This window comes from Mustela erminea, chromosome 1 (assembly GCF_009829155.1).
Source record: "Mustela erminea isolate mMusErm1 chromosome 1, mMusErm1.Pri, whole genome shotgun sequence".
Taxonomy (NCBI): domain Eukaryota; kingdom Metazoa; phylum Chordata; class Mammalia; order Carnivora; family Mustelidae; genus Mustela; species Mustela erminea.
Genome location: NC_045614.1, coordinates 128,415,497 through 128,429,298, shown reverse-complemented (window position 1 = coordinate 128,429,298; position 13,802 = coordinate 128,415,497). Strand labels below are relative to the sequence as shown.

Below are 13,802 nucleotides of genomic sequence, written 5' to 3'. Positions count from 1 at the left end.
ATATTCCCTCAGAGTCAAAATCCAATAAGCTTTTGTAATATGTTCTTATAACTATCTCATTTGATCCTCAAACAAACAGGTGAGGAAGAGATAGCAAATATCATTTCTAAAATTGCAAAGACACTAAATCTCAATAATTTGCTCAAGGTTAAAAAAAAAAAGGGTATGCACATTTTATCTTCTCTGTTTCAGGATCTTCAGAAAGTCAGAATAACTCTTCTAAACTCTCATTTTATCTCTGTATTCAAACAGCATTTCCTAATCAATGTGTTAACATTAGTAAAACACTGAGGGAAGATCTGATTACCGTGAGCCGTTCATTCATTCAACAGCTGCTCACTCATAGTGACCAGTTTGTGGAGTACCTACAATGTTCCAGCTGCTAATCCAAGGCAGGCTGAATTTGCCCTGTAACTTTTATTCTGCCCCAGCACCCTCTAACTTTTCCCATGTTCCTGCCTCTCGCCACCCTGCTGGCCTTCCTTCATCTCCCTTGGTTTAAGCCAGTGTTCTAGGTCTTGCTAATAGCACAAGTCTCTTCATGCTGTTTCATTATTTGAAAGACTGTTAATTTTCTTTTGAACTACAGTGTCCTACTTTCTTCATGCTTCAGGCCATGATTCTCTGCTCTTTCCTTCTACTTGCTGGTTTTTAATCAGTGAGTTTGGGGCTCCTTGAAAACAGATGGAATCATGCTAAGAATAATCTCCAATTAACCACTGGTGAATTAAAGTTTGAGAACTGGGGTCGATTTTGTTTTTTGTCTTTCCAGAGAAAGCAAAGTCCTATACCTCTAATGTGCTAGAAACCATTTTTCCTGGAGGGTGAAGAAAGTCATTAAACTCTCATTATCATTTTATAAAGTTGGAAAGATTTGCTAGGATTATAAGAGGGATGGCTCTGGCAACAAGGAAATCTGCACTTAAATGATCTTATGCCCATAAATGAATGGAACTTACAATAAAGCATTTTCCTGAAACAAACCTAAAAGACTCTTAGAATCAAAAGTCACCATGATAAAAATGTAGGCAAAATAGGCAGACTGTTCTAATGCTCTTTAGGGAGAGAACTAATTTCCTCCTGGGGTATTATAACATTATTAAAAAGTTAATAGGATATCAGCCATCCTTAGAAACCTTTAATCCCAAGGATTTATATTATACAATTAAAGTCCTCATTAAAGAATTTAACATCATCCATAGACATTTAAATTTATATAGAGATGGTAATTCCCTTTGGTTTTTATGTAGTTTCTTTTTAAATTTGAAATGAGGCTGGGGATGTAGAGTCCACTGTTTCTAACTACACATTTAAAACAGACATCTCACAAGTACTATTCCATGCAGACCCTTAACATGCTCTGCACACATTTTTTGGGGAACACCCCATATTATTTTCTTCCTAAGCAAATGTTTACTAGTACTCTAAATGTTCTAATATGATGTACAATAAGTTGGGTGACCACACATCAATTTTTGTCTGGGACAATCCCAGTTTATGTCTTTGTTCTGGCATAATTATCAACAATGCTCCCTTTCTGTCTCAGAAGTATCATAGTTTGGACAACAAAATATAGGGGCACCCTAACAATTTTAGTTTAACACAGTTTAACCTGTTCCACAAACTTATTTTACCATGGAATACATTTAACCTAGAACATGTATCAACCCCCTAAAAAATGATATTTTGCAGCTTTCCTAATTAATACTTTAGACAGTCTCTGCCATGAGTTTAATTTTGTAAAAATTTAGTCTTACCCTTTTCTTTCATAGGAACCATAAAAATCACTTGCAGGAAGTAGTCATAATAGAAGAAACTGCAGGCACATTGAAACATAGGAGAAAGATGAAGTGTGCAGCCTCTTTTTCAGGTTATGGACATTGCGAAACTGTAGCTATGGAGCACCTGGTCTACCATCCTTCAGGGGCTTGTGGAACCAGGTCTACCATTGATTTCTCAACTCAGTTGCACATTCATGAATGCACTGGGTAGATTATATATAGCTGATTTTGCATGCTACTATCTTAAGCACCTAAATTCACTTCTTCCCACTACTTACCACCTATAAACCTCCTTGAATATTGCTGGTCAATGCCAAAAAACAAAACAAAAACCAAAAACCACTGCCTAGAACTCAATGGTAGGCCTGAACTCATAAAAGCTTTGTGGTCACCAGGTCTCCATTCATTCGCCTACTAGCCTTAGCAGGGCTGGCAGAGGAAAACATCAGAATCAGAGTAATTTAACTGCTCTAGGGTGGTGTGTTTTTGTCTGTGGCAATCCATGTCCCAGGAAGTGTAGTTGGTCAGCAGAAGACTCCTCTTTGGAGACAGGAACCCATGACAAGGGTGCTCTCAAGATGACTGTCCTATTTTGCTTGGGCCAGTGTTTCTTTTTGTGGGGAAAGCACAGATTTCTGTCACAACCATTGTCCCAAAACATCTCAGCAGGAAACATTCAAACCCACAGATATCAAAAACACACCCACAGAACTCAAATTCTTCAAGTATTTTAAGTTTTCCACCTGATTCACTTTTAACAGCAAGTTCAACTCCAGAATAAATCATTACATTACCCAAGGAAAACCCACTTATTACATTAAAACAGACAAACGACTCCTGCCAATAAGAAAGTCAATTGCCATCTCAAATAAATTATTTATAACTACCAAAATAACCAAAGTTCTCCTGAAACCATTTTCTGGAGACTGTTTGGGTCCCCAACAACTTTACAGTATTGTCCCACATCATCCTTAAATGTTGATATCACTAGATTTTTTTTCCCCTTTTGAAATAGTAGCTAACATCTTTACAAAGCTTCCTGTGTCTACTCATGGTTCTGAACACTTCTGATGCATGTACTCATTTAACCCTCCTAACAATCTTCTGAGATAAAAATATCACCATCCCTATTTACAGACAAAGAAAGTGTGATGCAGAGAAGTCTACTAACATGCCTATGATTACCTGGCTAGTAGGTAAACAGCCTGTCATTCCCCCACTTACCAAACTGCATGCTTCTTTACAATAGAATAGGTCTTTATTTGAAAGCTTTTGAGAACAAGTACTAGGTCTTTCTTGTTTTCCTTTCTCCAACAATTCATGCCCTACTTTATGTATTACAAGCAATCAAGAATGGATATAATAAATATTTTAATCAATAGTAGTTATGTTTCAGAGAGATGAAAGACCAATATTCTACAAAGATGTGCCCGCGGGATAGTAAATGTTCAATAAATATTTATTGATTCTTTCTGATAATGTGTACAGAGACTATGCCAACATTTTCTACAAATAGTATTATTAAGTTATTTCCTAGTTCTTCAGTCTGATAAAATTGAATAATAATTTAATAATATATTTCCCAAATAAAATTACTTAACTGTCAGTTTAAGCCCATGAATACCAAAAACATACTCTGAGCCACTTTTTTTAACTGTTCATTTTTTCTTTCCAACAGTTAAGACTCTTTACAGGATTGTCCCTCCAAAATTCCTGTCTACCCAGATCCTCAGAATATAACCTTATTTGGAAATAGGGTCTTTGAGAAGTAATAAGTCAAGACAAAATTGTACTAGATCAGACCCAAATCCAACAGCGCATGCCCTTATAAGAAGGTCATGTGACAACACAGACACTTACAAGGAAAACACCACATGAGGACAGAGACAGATGTGAAGGTAATGCCCATACAAACTAAGGAACATCAAGGAGTCTGGCGACCACCAGAAGGCAGGAGAGAGGCCTGGAACAGATTCTCCTTCAAAACCTCCCTCAGAACAAAAGGAAGGAATGTTGCAGACACCCTGACTTTGGACTTCTAGCCTCTACACTGTGAGAGAATACATTTCTGTTGTTCTAAGGCACCCAGTTTGTGCTAATCTGTTTTGGCAGCCCTAGGAAGCTAATGGAGACACTAATGTCAAATTTTGGTATGGGTTCATTGTTAGGTAGAAATTTGCTGATGTCTCAATTGTTTTGACACTAATCAGAAAAAACTTTTTTTTTTTTACAATATCACTCTTTTCTACTGTAAACATACATGATCTTCATTTATCTAAAATGATCACTTTTCAAAACAGTATGTAAATATTTTATTTAAGTTTTTGAATAAACTACCTCTGCTAGTTAATTATTTGTTGCTACATGGTGATGTGAAATTAATACTATATTTTCTCCATTAACAATAGGCCATTAAATTCCTGCCTGACAGATGATACTTTAAGCTTCTCATATTGTACAATTAATTTGATAGAACCTTTAGTGAAAGACAAGTCAGACCTTCTCCTGCTATCTTTTCAAAATGATGACCTTTCCTTCTGGGTTGTTCATAAAAATATTCAACAGCTTTGGAAATAATTTCAAAAGCTACAGTTAATCCATGCATAACATCAAATGTTAAATTGTTGAATAATGAATTTGGCAATTATTTTACTAAGTTGACAAAAGAAAAAAATTGCTAAAGTCAGTTCTAACTATATGAAGCCATTTGTGATTATACAAAAACACATGAGCCTTCCCTCCCTTTTACTCCAAGAATATTTTCAGTTTGAAAAAAGAAGGACAAAAAAATTATTCATTTGGACTTTGTTTCTGATTATCACTTGGTAAGTACATTAAATTTTGAAAACGTAACTCAAATATACTTGAAAATAATGACAATATTAATTAGAATCAGACTACCAATTTTTTTTAAATTTTAGTAATTTCTGCACTTTCTAAGAAATATCGCTTTAGAGGCTAAGTATACTTCTAAGCAACAAGGAGAAATATATGATTTTCAGTTGGCCCAAAAGTAATATTTACAGCTAGGATTCTTTTCAAATTTTACATTTGGGACTTAAGTGTGTTTGAATCACCAGAAAAGCTTACTTGTTGTTGGCATCACCTATAGATTTAAAGATATACTGGAGTTATACCCCTGGGGAAATAACAGAGAGCTATAAGAGAATAGGAGATGAAGGTGCTGTTTTTTATCTGAGCCATCAAAATAGAAATGAGAGCTCATTAATTTTGCATATGTAAGGTAAAGGCATAATTATAATTTCTAAAGCAGAAAAAATATCAGAGACAGTTTAATTGAATGATTTCCCTTAAAATTGTGGGCTAGGGAATATACACAATATTGTATTTCCTCTTAATTCAACAGTTCTACATATGGATGAGGTTGCTGAGTTACCTCTTCATTAAAAGAGATCATACACATATCAGGCGCTCAGAGATCCATAAAATTAATGCTATATTTTGAAGTATTCATAGAATATGCTTACCATCATCTATGGCTATCTTAAATGACTGAGAGTTTTATATAATATAGAACACTCTCTAGAAAATAGACATTATATAAAAATTAGTACTGAGGGGCACCAGGGTGCTCAGTCTATTAAGTGTCAAGCTCTTGATTTCGGCTCAGGATATGATCTCAGGGTTCTCTGATGGAGACCCTTGCTTCTTTGGCCTCCCTGCTCAGCGGGGAGCCTGTTTCTCTTCCTTTCCCCTCCACCCCTGTCACCCTGCATGCACGTGTGTGAGGGCACACACTCCTTCTCTCAAATAAATCAATCTTAAAAAAAAAAATTAGTACTGATATCCAGTCATAGAATATTTGCTTTTCTAAGCTATCTAAAAAGAAAAAGTATAATATTAAGATTCCTTCCAGAAGCCAGAAGCCAGTTCCTGGCTTAGTGCAAACCTTGTCTTATTTGTTATTCTTATGATAGCAAATAAAACAAAAAAGTAGGCCAGGAAGCCATGGGATGTTGGCCAGGGGCCAGCTGGTCCTTTGCAGTGAATCTTGACTCACAAAATCTAGACTTCACCAGACTGCTAGTGAAAGAATGGAAAACAGGACAGAGAGGATGGGGGGCCACAGCCAAGCTTGCCTATAAACAGGGAGCACTCATGAATTCAAGAGCTGAGACTAGACCACTGGGAAACACTAGAAGGATGAAAGCCCAGATATGTCCTTATTGTGCTATCTGCACTAGCGCACTGTTTATTAATTCAGCTGTCGGTCCTCAAAAACCAAGAATATTTATAAGTGTGGAGCTGAAGGAAAGAAAAGCAGAGGAAAGGAATTGGAATCTTGGTTTCCATTCTGTTAGCCTTGATCGTACCTGTGTGCCTTCCTGCAGCTCTGAGGTATTGGAAGCCAAGACGCTATGAAAAGGGAAGACAGAAGAGCTCCCAGGGGCTCTTAAAACTCATTCCAAAGAGAGGTACAGAACAGAATTACTAAGCCACCGAAGGAGTCAAAGTCTACAATCTGGTGGGATGAAAGTAACTAATCCTAGAGTTTGCAAAGGGTCGTAATCTTTGAACTGTAATGCAAAATATTTTCATTACTTTCCTCACCGCTAAAGACAAACAAGGCAGGCAGGCTCTAGGCAAATGGGGTGCTCTGCAGTGCTCTTTTTTCCTTCCCCAGCCTCAAGGCAGCCTGCAGACTCTTGGCATATTCTCCAGTAGCATTCCAACCCCACACCACCAAGATTCACATACACATGTGATACTCATTTTAGTTACCTTGAGATCCTCCACAGGTGGGTAAACGACTTCATCCAGAACCGGGGGCCAAGTTCATTCCTCCTTGAGATCTTCAAGTCTTCAAGCCCTAGTGTTAAGGCATTTCAAATATGAGAAGCTGATTAGCACAAAAAGAAGAGGAAAACAACTATGAGAAGGAAGAAGAATGACAGGGGAGTACCTGGCGTGGTTCGCTAAAGTTAGAGCACTCCTGTGGGACACTGTATGGATGAGACTCGGGCCAGAAAGATGTTCCCAGGGCATTCACGCGGATGCTCCTGACGCAGGCTGTCCTGCCGCGCGCTGTGGACGCACGCTGTCCTGCGGTGTGACCAACTGGTAGTAAGAGAAAATCAAAACTTAAGCGTGTAGGTGCACATGAAATGGAAATGCATTTTCAAAGTCAGAAGCCGGGCTTTCATTTTGCAGTCCCCTCCTGCTGGCCTCCAAGCAGATTAAACCTACGGGTTGCAGGATACTTCCCTTTCCAAATATCTGGTAATGGTTGATTTTCCTCCCAACCCAGTTTCATTCTTATTAAGCATTTATTGGGCTCTTTAGGCACTCCAGTGATTTTGTTGCACTTCAGATAACGTATTTCACCTGCTGTTGGAGGAAGTCAGAGAGAGGCTGTGACCACGGTGGACCGTCAAGGGGGACGCAGGCAGTAGGAGGCTCCTCGCCCTGCCCCTGCCCTGCAAATGTTCCTTCTGCCCGCGGTTCCCACCGCCGGAGCCATTCGCAAGGATGCGGCGCAGAGTGATGTGTTGCTGAGATCACGTGGACCGTATGCGTGACTGAAACCAGTCAAGGCCTCTGGATACACCTTTAAGACTTGGTGAGCAGGTGTGGACGTTTTCTCCTCTTGCAGCGCCTAAGACAAGCCTCCTGTGGAAGTTCCCTCGCTTATCAAACCAGCACCTACCAGCATGGCCCGCCTCTTTCTTCCCGCCCTCCCTGATCTCCCCGCCGAGGGGCGTTTCAGAGTTTACTGGGAGAACTCCTAAGGTCTCGAACCAACACCTGCTTTTCTCTCAGGATCAGCAGCCTTTTCAACAGCTTTTGCTATCCAAAAGCCAGCTTGGTGATCGAAGTCTATAGACATACCTGAAGTGTACCACAAAATTTGAGCTTTCTTCCTTTCTCAGAAAAGTTGGCCTGGCTTCAACAGTCACTAAACAGCGCACAGTCCTGAGTTACAACTGCTGTCCACACTGTGAATAAATAGCCCCTGCCCCCCCCGCCCCGCCCCTACCTTGCCCCTCCCCTACCTTGCCCCATCTGTGCCTCAAAAAAAGCTAGAGGCTGAACCAAGTAGCTGCTTTGTCTTGTGGTTTACTTCATGGTACTAATGCATTTTGTGTGACTGATATTTCTGTACATATAGCATATGTTTCCAATCTCTAAAGTTTTAGGAAGTGCCTTTGTGAATATTTGAGTATACTTTGCTTAGTTTGCTAGGTCCTCAAATGCCCTCGGATGCTGTGGAGGTGGTGAGTTAACCGTGAGGAGTTCAGCGAGGCTGTTTGTGTTCCCAAAACTTCTACTGAGACTCTTGGCCCACCTTATTCCTTAACTAGGATGATCATCTTATTTTCCCTCGTATACTACTAGTTTTCCTTCAGACAAACCCATAAAAGTGAAACTTTCCTGGTTAGAGTAAGGATAAGAGTGGGGCTGATCAGTTTGTATTAACTGCTCAATTCTCTTTAGCCAGAACAACTGCTTAACTTACTTTTCTGACTCCAGCCAGAGTGTCCTGAATCATTGGAGACTGAAGAATGTATACTGTTTTTAAGATATTTGAATATTTCATACATTGAAAGCTCTGATAAGACCTAGTTACTGCATACCATCGGTAAAGAAAAACAGTAAGGGGCACTTGCGTGGCTCCGTGGGTTAGGCGGCCAGCTCCTGGTTTTGGCTCAGATCATGATCTCTAGGTGGTGAGGTCAAGCGCTGTGTAGGGCTCTGTGCTCAGTGCTCAGCAGGGATTTTGCTTGAGATTCTCTCCCTCTGCTCTTCAGAGTTCCTGTGCTCTCTTTCTCTCTCTCTCTCAAATAAATAAAGAAATCTCGAAAAAAAAAAAAAAAGAATAACAGCAATGCAGTCCAAGAAAGTCAAATAATATGTGACTTCACTTGTGTGTAGAAGTTAAACAAAACAGAGGAAAAAAAGAGGCAAACCAAAAAATAGACTCTTGAGAACAAAGTGATGGTTGCTAGAGGGGAGGTAGGTGGGGGGAGGGGTGAGATAGGTGGGGAGGATTAAGAGGTGCAGTATCACGATGAGCACTGAGTAATGTATAGAATTCTTGAATCACTATATTGTACACCTGAAACTAATATAACACTGTACATGAACTACACTGGAACTAAAATAAAAATAATTAAAAAAATTAAAAAAAAAACAAAAATTGATTTTCAACATAAAACAAATGACAATAAGTTTAGGTTTCATCTCAGGGGAGCCTTGTGGCTCAGTTGGCTGAAAGTCTGCCTTTGGCTCAAGTCACGATCCCAGGATCCTGGGATTGAGCTCCACATCGGTCTCCTTACTCAATGGGGAATCTGCTTCTCCCTTTCCCTCTGTTCCTCGTCCCTACTTGTGCTTGCTCTCTCTCTCAAATAAACAAATAAAATCTTTTAAAAAAATTTTTTTTAAAGTTTTAAAAAGTTTAGTCTTCAGCTCTCTAAGCTAAAGAAACAATTCAGGACTTCCATGTCCTCTTTCTCAGTGAGTTCTAAATGTAAAGAAGGGAAGAGAAACTTCAGAGTTGAGTGCTTCAGATGAAGAATCAGTGGTCCCAACCACTCCCCAAGGCTGCTGCAATTGTTCCATTTCATGTGTGAGCAAGTGGAGGTGCACAAAGATCAAGAAAGTTGCTCACTTCAGAAAGCTAGAGAATGGTGCAGCCAGGGGTCAGCTTCCTGTCTGTTTCTCTGTCACGTGGCAGAAAGAAGCACAGACACAGGGTTATTTTCTCCCAGAGTATTTTAGTTGTGATTTTCTCACCATTAGTTCATCATGATATCAAGATACTGAGTCATGACTGACACGGCCATGAAATAGAATAAAATAGAAAAGGCATGAGCTGTTTCTTGAAACTTTTATTTCACTGATATACACACACGTATACATGCACACTATTTTGTGATATAAAATGTATTTATTTCTGCCTATGATGATACTCAAAACTGAAGCAAATTAAACCGCTAAACTACTCTCTTTTGGGGGATTCTTTGTTATTCTATTAAAAACCACAGTTTATGGGTTTGAGAAACAGTGTTTTTTGAGGCAAAGCAATTGCATTGTGAATTTTTTTCTCCAAGAGCAGAGATTAATAGAACGACTGACTTGCGCAATTCTCCACTGCAGTGTTTTCACATTCCCTAGCGTGAATGTGGGAAAGACAACTGTATCTCAGAACTATAACATTTTTAATTTACTTTAGAATACTTCAGCACAGACAGTATGGTGTGCTCAGCTACATGGGTATGCGCATATGTGGGATGGGGCGGCTCGTTAATGCAGGATGTTCATGTTGCTGGTGCCCAAACTATGAAGACATGTCCCAAAGATGGTGGGTCATCCCTGGAAGGAATCTAATCCAGTGAGCCCGCAAGGCTGGCTATACATTAGAATCATCTGAGGCGTTTAGAAAGAATTTAATAGTGCAATGCCTAGGTGGCTCAGTTGGTTAAGCAACTGCCTTTGGCCCCAGTCATGATCTCAAAGTCCTGGGATGGATCCCCACAAGGGCTCCCTGCTCAGTGAGGAATGTGCTTCTCCCTTTCCCTCTGCTGTTCTGCTGCTTGTGCTCTCTTGCTCATGCTCTCTTTCTCAAATAAATAAACAAAATCTTTTAAAAGAAAAGATTTAAAAAAGAATTTAAGAGTTGCATTTTATCTTTAAAATCGTACAATAAGCTTGAGCTTCTCTTTTGCTGTACAGTTCTGAGAGTCCTTGTGCCTGTATAGATTTGCATAACACTCTCGTAGAATAGAGAAGAGTTTCACCACCCAGAATACTCCATTGTGTACTACTCCTTTAGGGATACACCTCCCCACCACCCTTAACCCCTTGTGGTCATGACTTACCTAGAGACCTTTTAAAAAGACCAATGCCCAGGTTCTGCCCTCAGAGTTTCTGATTTAATTACACTGGGGTCAGGACAAGACTCTTTTAAAAGTGTCTTTGGTGGCTCTAATGTGCATCCAGGGCTGAGAAACTGATGGTCTCATCAGGGCCTACACTCCTGAGGCCACTGTCACAAGATCTTTTACTCTCTTCACTTAAATCAGCTCTGTTTTGTTAGATAGTACCATCAGTATTTTTTTTTTTTTAAGATTTAACTTATTTATTTGACAGACAGAAATCACAAGTAGACGGAGAGGCAGGTAGAAAGAGAGAGAGAGGGAAGCAGGCTCCCTGCTGAGCAGAGAGCCCGATGCGGGGCTCGATCCCAGAACCCTGAGATCATGACCTGAGCTGAAGGCAGCGGCTTAACCCACTGAGCCACCCAGGCGCCCCAGTATTCTAGAAATGAATGAATTATTATTATTATTATTATTCTAGAAATGAATGAATTGTATTCAAAATCGGTGGTGAGCTGAAGGAAGTCTTATACAGGTACTGGCCAGCTGGCCTGGCCCCTTCCCCCACTCCAAGAGAGATCTGAGCACCTGGAGGCCCACCCACAGCAAGAGGACTTGGGCCCCTTAAGGAAGACTGTCAGGGCCAAGATCTGGCCAGAAATCTAGATGAATTCTGTGCCTGCGGTATTGAAGGATCTGTCCTGAGCAACTCTTTCACACCTTTGCCTATCTGGAATGCCTAAAAGGATAGGGATCTGTGCTTCATGCAGACTTCAGGAAAGCTTAATGTCTGTGTCTCTTGCCTATATATTTGCTTTGCAGATTTGGTCTGAGACTTGTTTTAATCATCAGAGCAGCCAGAGAGCATTTCTCTTATCAAGCCTCATATAGAAATCCCAGAATTTAAATCGTAGTTTATCATCTGGTAGGGAGACTTTGGGGAGGGAACATTACCCTTTCCTACTTTTAACTTAATTTTAATCTTACCTGTACTTTAAAAACACCTGAGGAAATTTAAAATCCTGATGCCCAGACTATACCATACGGCTGGTAATTCAGGGTCCCTGGAAGTAGAGCCCAGGTATCACTAGTTCAGAAATTCTTCAGGTGTGAATCCAAGTTGAGTGACACCGTGTTGGAAGCTACTAACATCTGCCAAAAATAATCTTAATAATTTGAACAAATAAATTGGGTTAGAGGTATTTAACTCATTAAGTTGAACTTCATCTTGTGTCACCACTGCATCTAGACTTGGCTTCCAGGGAAGCAACTGGCTAGCTGCCCAGTCCCACCATGTGGCTGCATCATCTTCACATCATCTTCACCGACGGCCTCTCCACTTAGAGTTATAACCACTCCTTAGAAGACATAGTAGTATCTACTGCTGTGTAACCAGTGACTCCACACCCTAAAAGAATAAACATTTATGGTATCAAGTTTGTATGGGCCACAAACCTGGGAGCAACTTGTCTCAGTGGTTCTCGTTCTGGGTTTCCAATGAGGTTACATTCAGCTTGTAGTCTGCTCGCTAGCCTGGGGCTGGAGGGTCTGCTCCAAACTCACTCGGGTGGCTGTGGACAGAAGCCTCAGTTTCTCACTAGCTGTTGGCTAACTAGAGGTCTCAGTTTCTTGCCACACAAATGTAGGTCTCAACATAAGGCTGTTCAAGTATCCTCATGACTCGGTAGCTGGCTTCTAAGAGAGAACGTAAAGGGTGCCGCATTGTCTTTGTGACCTAACCTCTGAGGCACACACCATCACTTTCCTTCAACTTTATTTGCTGGATGTCCAGTCCATGCTCAGGGGAATGGGAACTAGATTCCACCTCTTCTTCTTCTTTTTAGATTATTTATTTATTTGACAGAAAGAGAGAGATCACAAGTAGGCAGAGAGGAAGGCGGAGGGGTGGGGGGGCAGGCAGGCTCCCTGCTGGGCAGAGAGCCCGATGCGGGGCTCGATCCCAGGACCCTGGGATCATGACCTGAGCCGAAGGCAGAGGCTTAACCCACTGAGCCACCCAGGTGCCCCTAGATTCCACCTCTTAAAGGGATGACTATTAAAGATTTTGTAGATAGACCTTAAAACCACCACAGGATGTAATTGGCCATGGCTAAGGGCATGTAAAGGGTCTGAATTGCCCTTATGGAAAAAAGCAGTCTAACTCCACTAGGATGAAAAAATGTAACAAGAATTGGAATACCTACAAACTCCCCTCCCCCCAAAAAAGATCAAAATTTGATTATCATTAATGTACTAATGGGCAGTTGTGGTAAGTGGTTCTCATTCCTTAAGTCTTAAAATGAGAATGAGCACACAGACCAAAAGAAGTCATCTCATCTTGCTCAAACCCATGTTTTCCAGTGGATCAGTTCTTTTAAAGGCATGTACCTTATACGGAATTCTGTGTAAGTGTTAACAGACAAACAGAAATGACATTTAATTTCAAGCTCCATTAGTAACATATAGGGAATGGTAAGAACAAGGTCAGCCAAGATAGTGAAGGACAAAAGTATTTCATTCCAATTACTTAAAATAGTGTACAAATGCAGCAGCTGAGATAATACTGAGTGCTTGCCAACTCAAAATAGAAGGGATTACAGGAAAGAAATAGAAAGCCTTATGATACCTGAAATCCCCAAATGCTCTACTTTCTTTTGAAATTATTATTTTTACAGCAAGCATTCAGATCATATGTAACAGGTGTCTACAATCTGCAGGCCAAATCTGGCATGCTGTCTGTTTATGTAAACCAGGTTTTATTGGAATACAGCTATACGCATTCCTTTATGTATTGTCTCTGGCTACTTTTTCAGTACAATGGCAGAGGTGAGTATTTTCAAAAGAGGCTCTCTGGTCCATGGTGACTTAAAGATTTACTGTCTAACCCCTTACAGAAAAAGTTGACAATCTTTGGTGTAGACTAAAGAAGGAGGATATATGAGTATTCTTAACCTCATTAAAATAACCCCAAAGCTTTCAACACAGATTCTCTTGGCCTTAAAGACAGATTCAAGAGAAAGCATGAAGATCAAGGGACTGGCAAAAAGTATGTTATTATTTATTAAAACTTGCTACCTTTAGGGCAAGATGACTAAAAGTTAATGCCAAGAATTTCCTCTCATCCTAATCCTGTCCTTTATCTATCTATCTACCTATCATCTAATATACATCTGGAGCTTCT

The 13,802-nt window shown here is 40.2% G+C and overlaps 1 long non-coding RNA gene across 1 annotated transcript in view; it reads left to right on the top strand.

Moving 5' to 3' along the window:
• The window catches only part of LOC116601050, a 32,102-nt gene extending 24,337 nt beyond the window's left edge, over positions 1–7,765 (top strand). Inside the window, exon 3 of the long non-coding RNA XR_004289908.1 lies at positions 7,086–7,765. This is a non-coding gene — a long non-coding RNA (uncharacterized LOC116601050). The remainder of the gene's footprint in view (positions 1–7,085) is intronic.
• Positions 7,766–13,802: the final 6,037 nt, after the last annotated feature.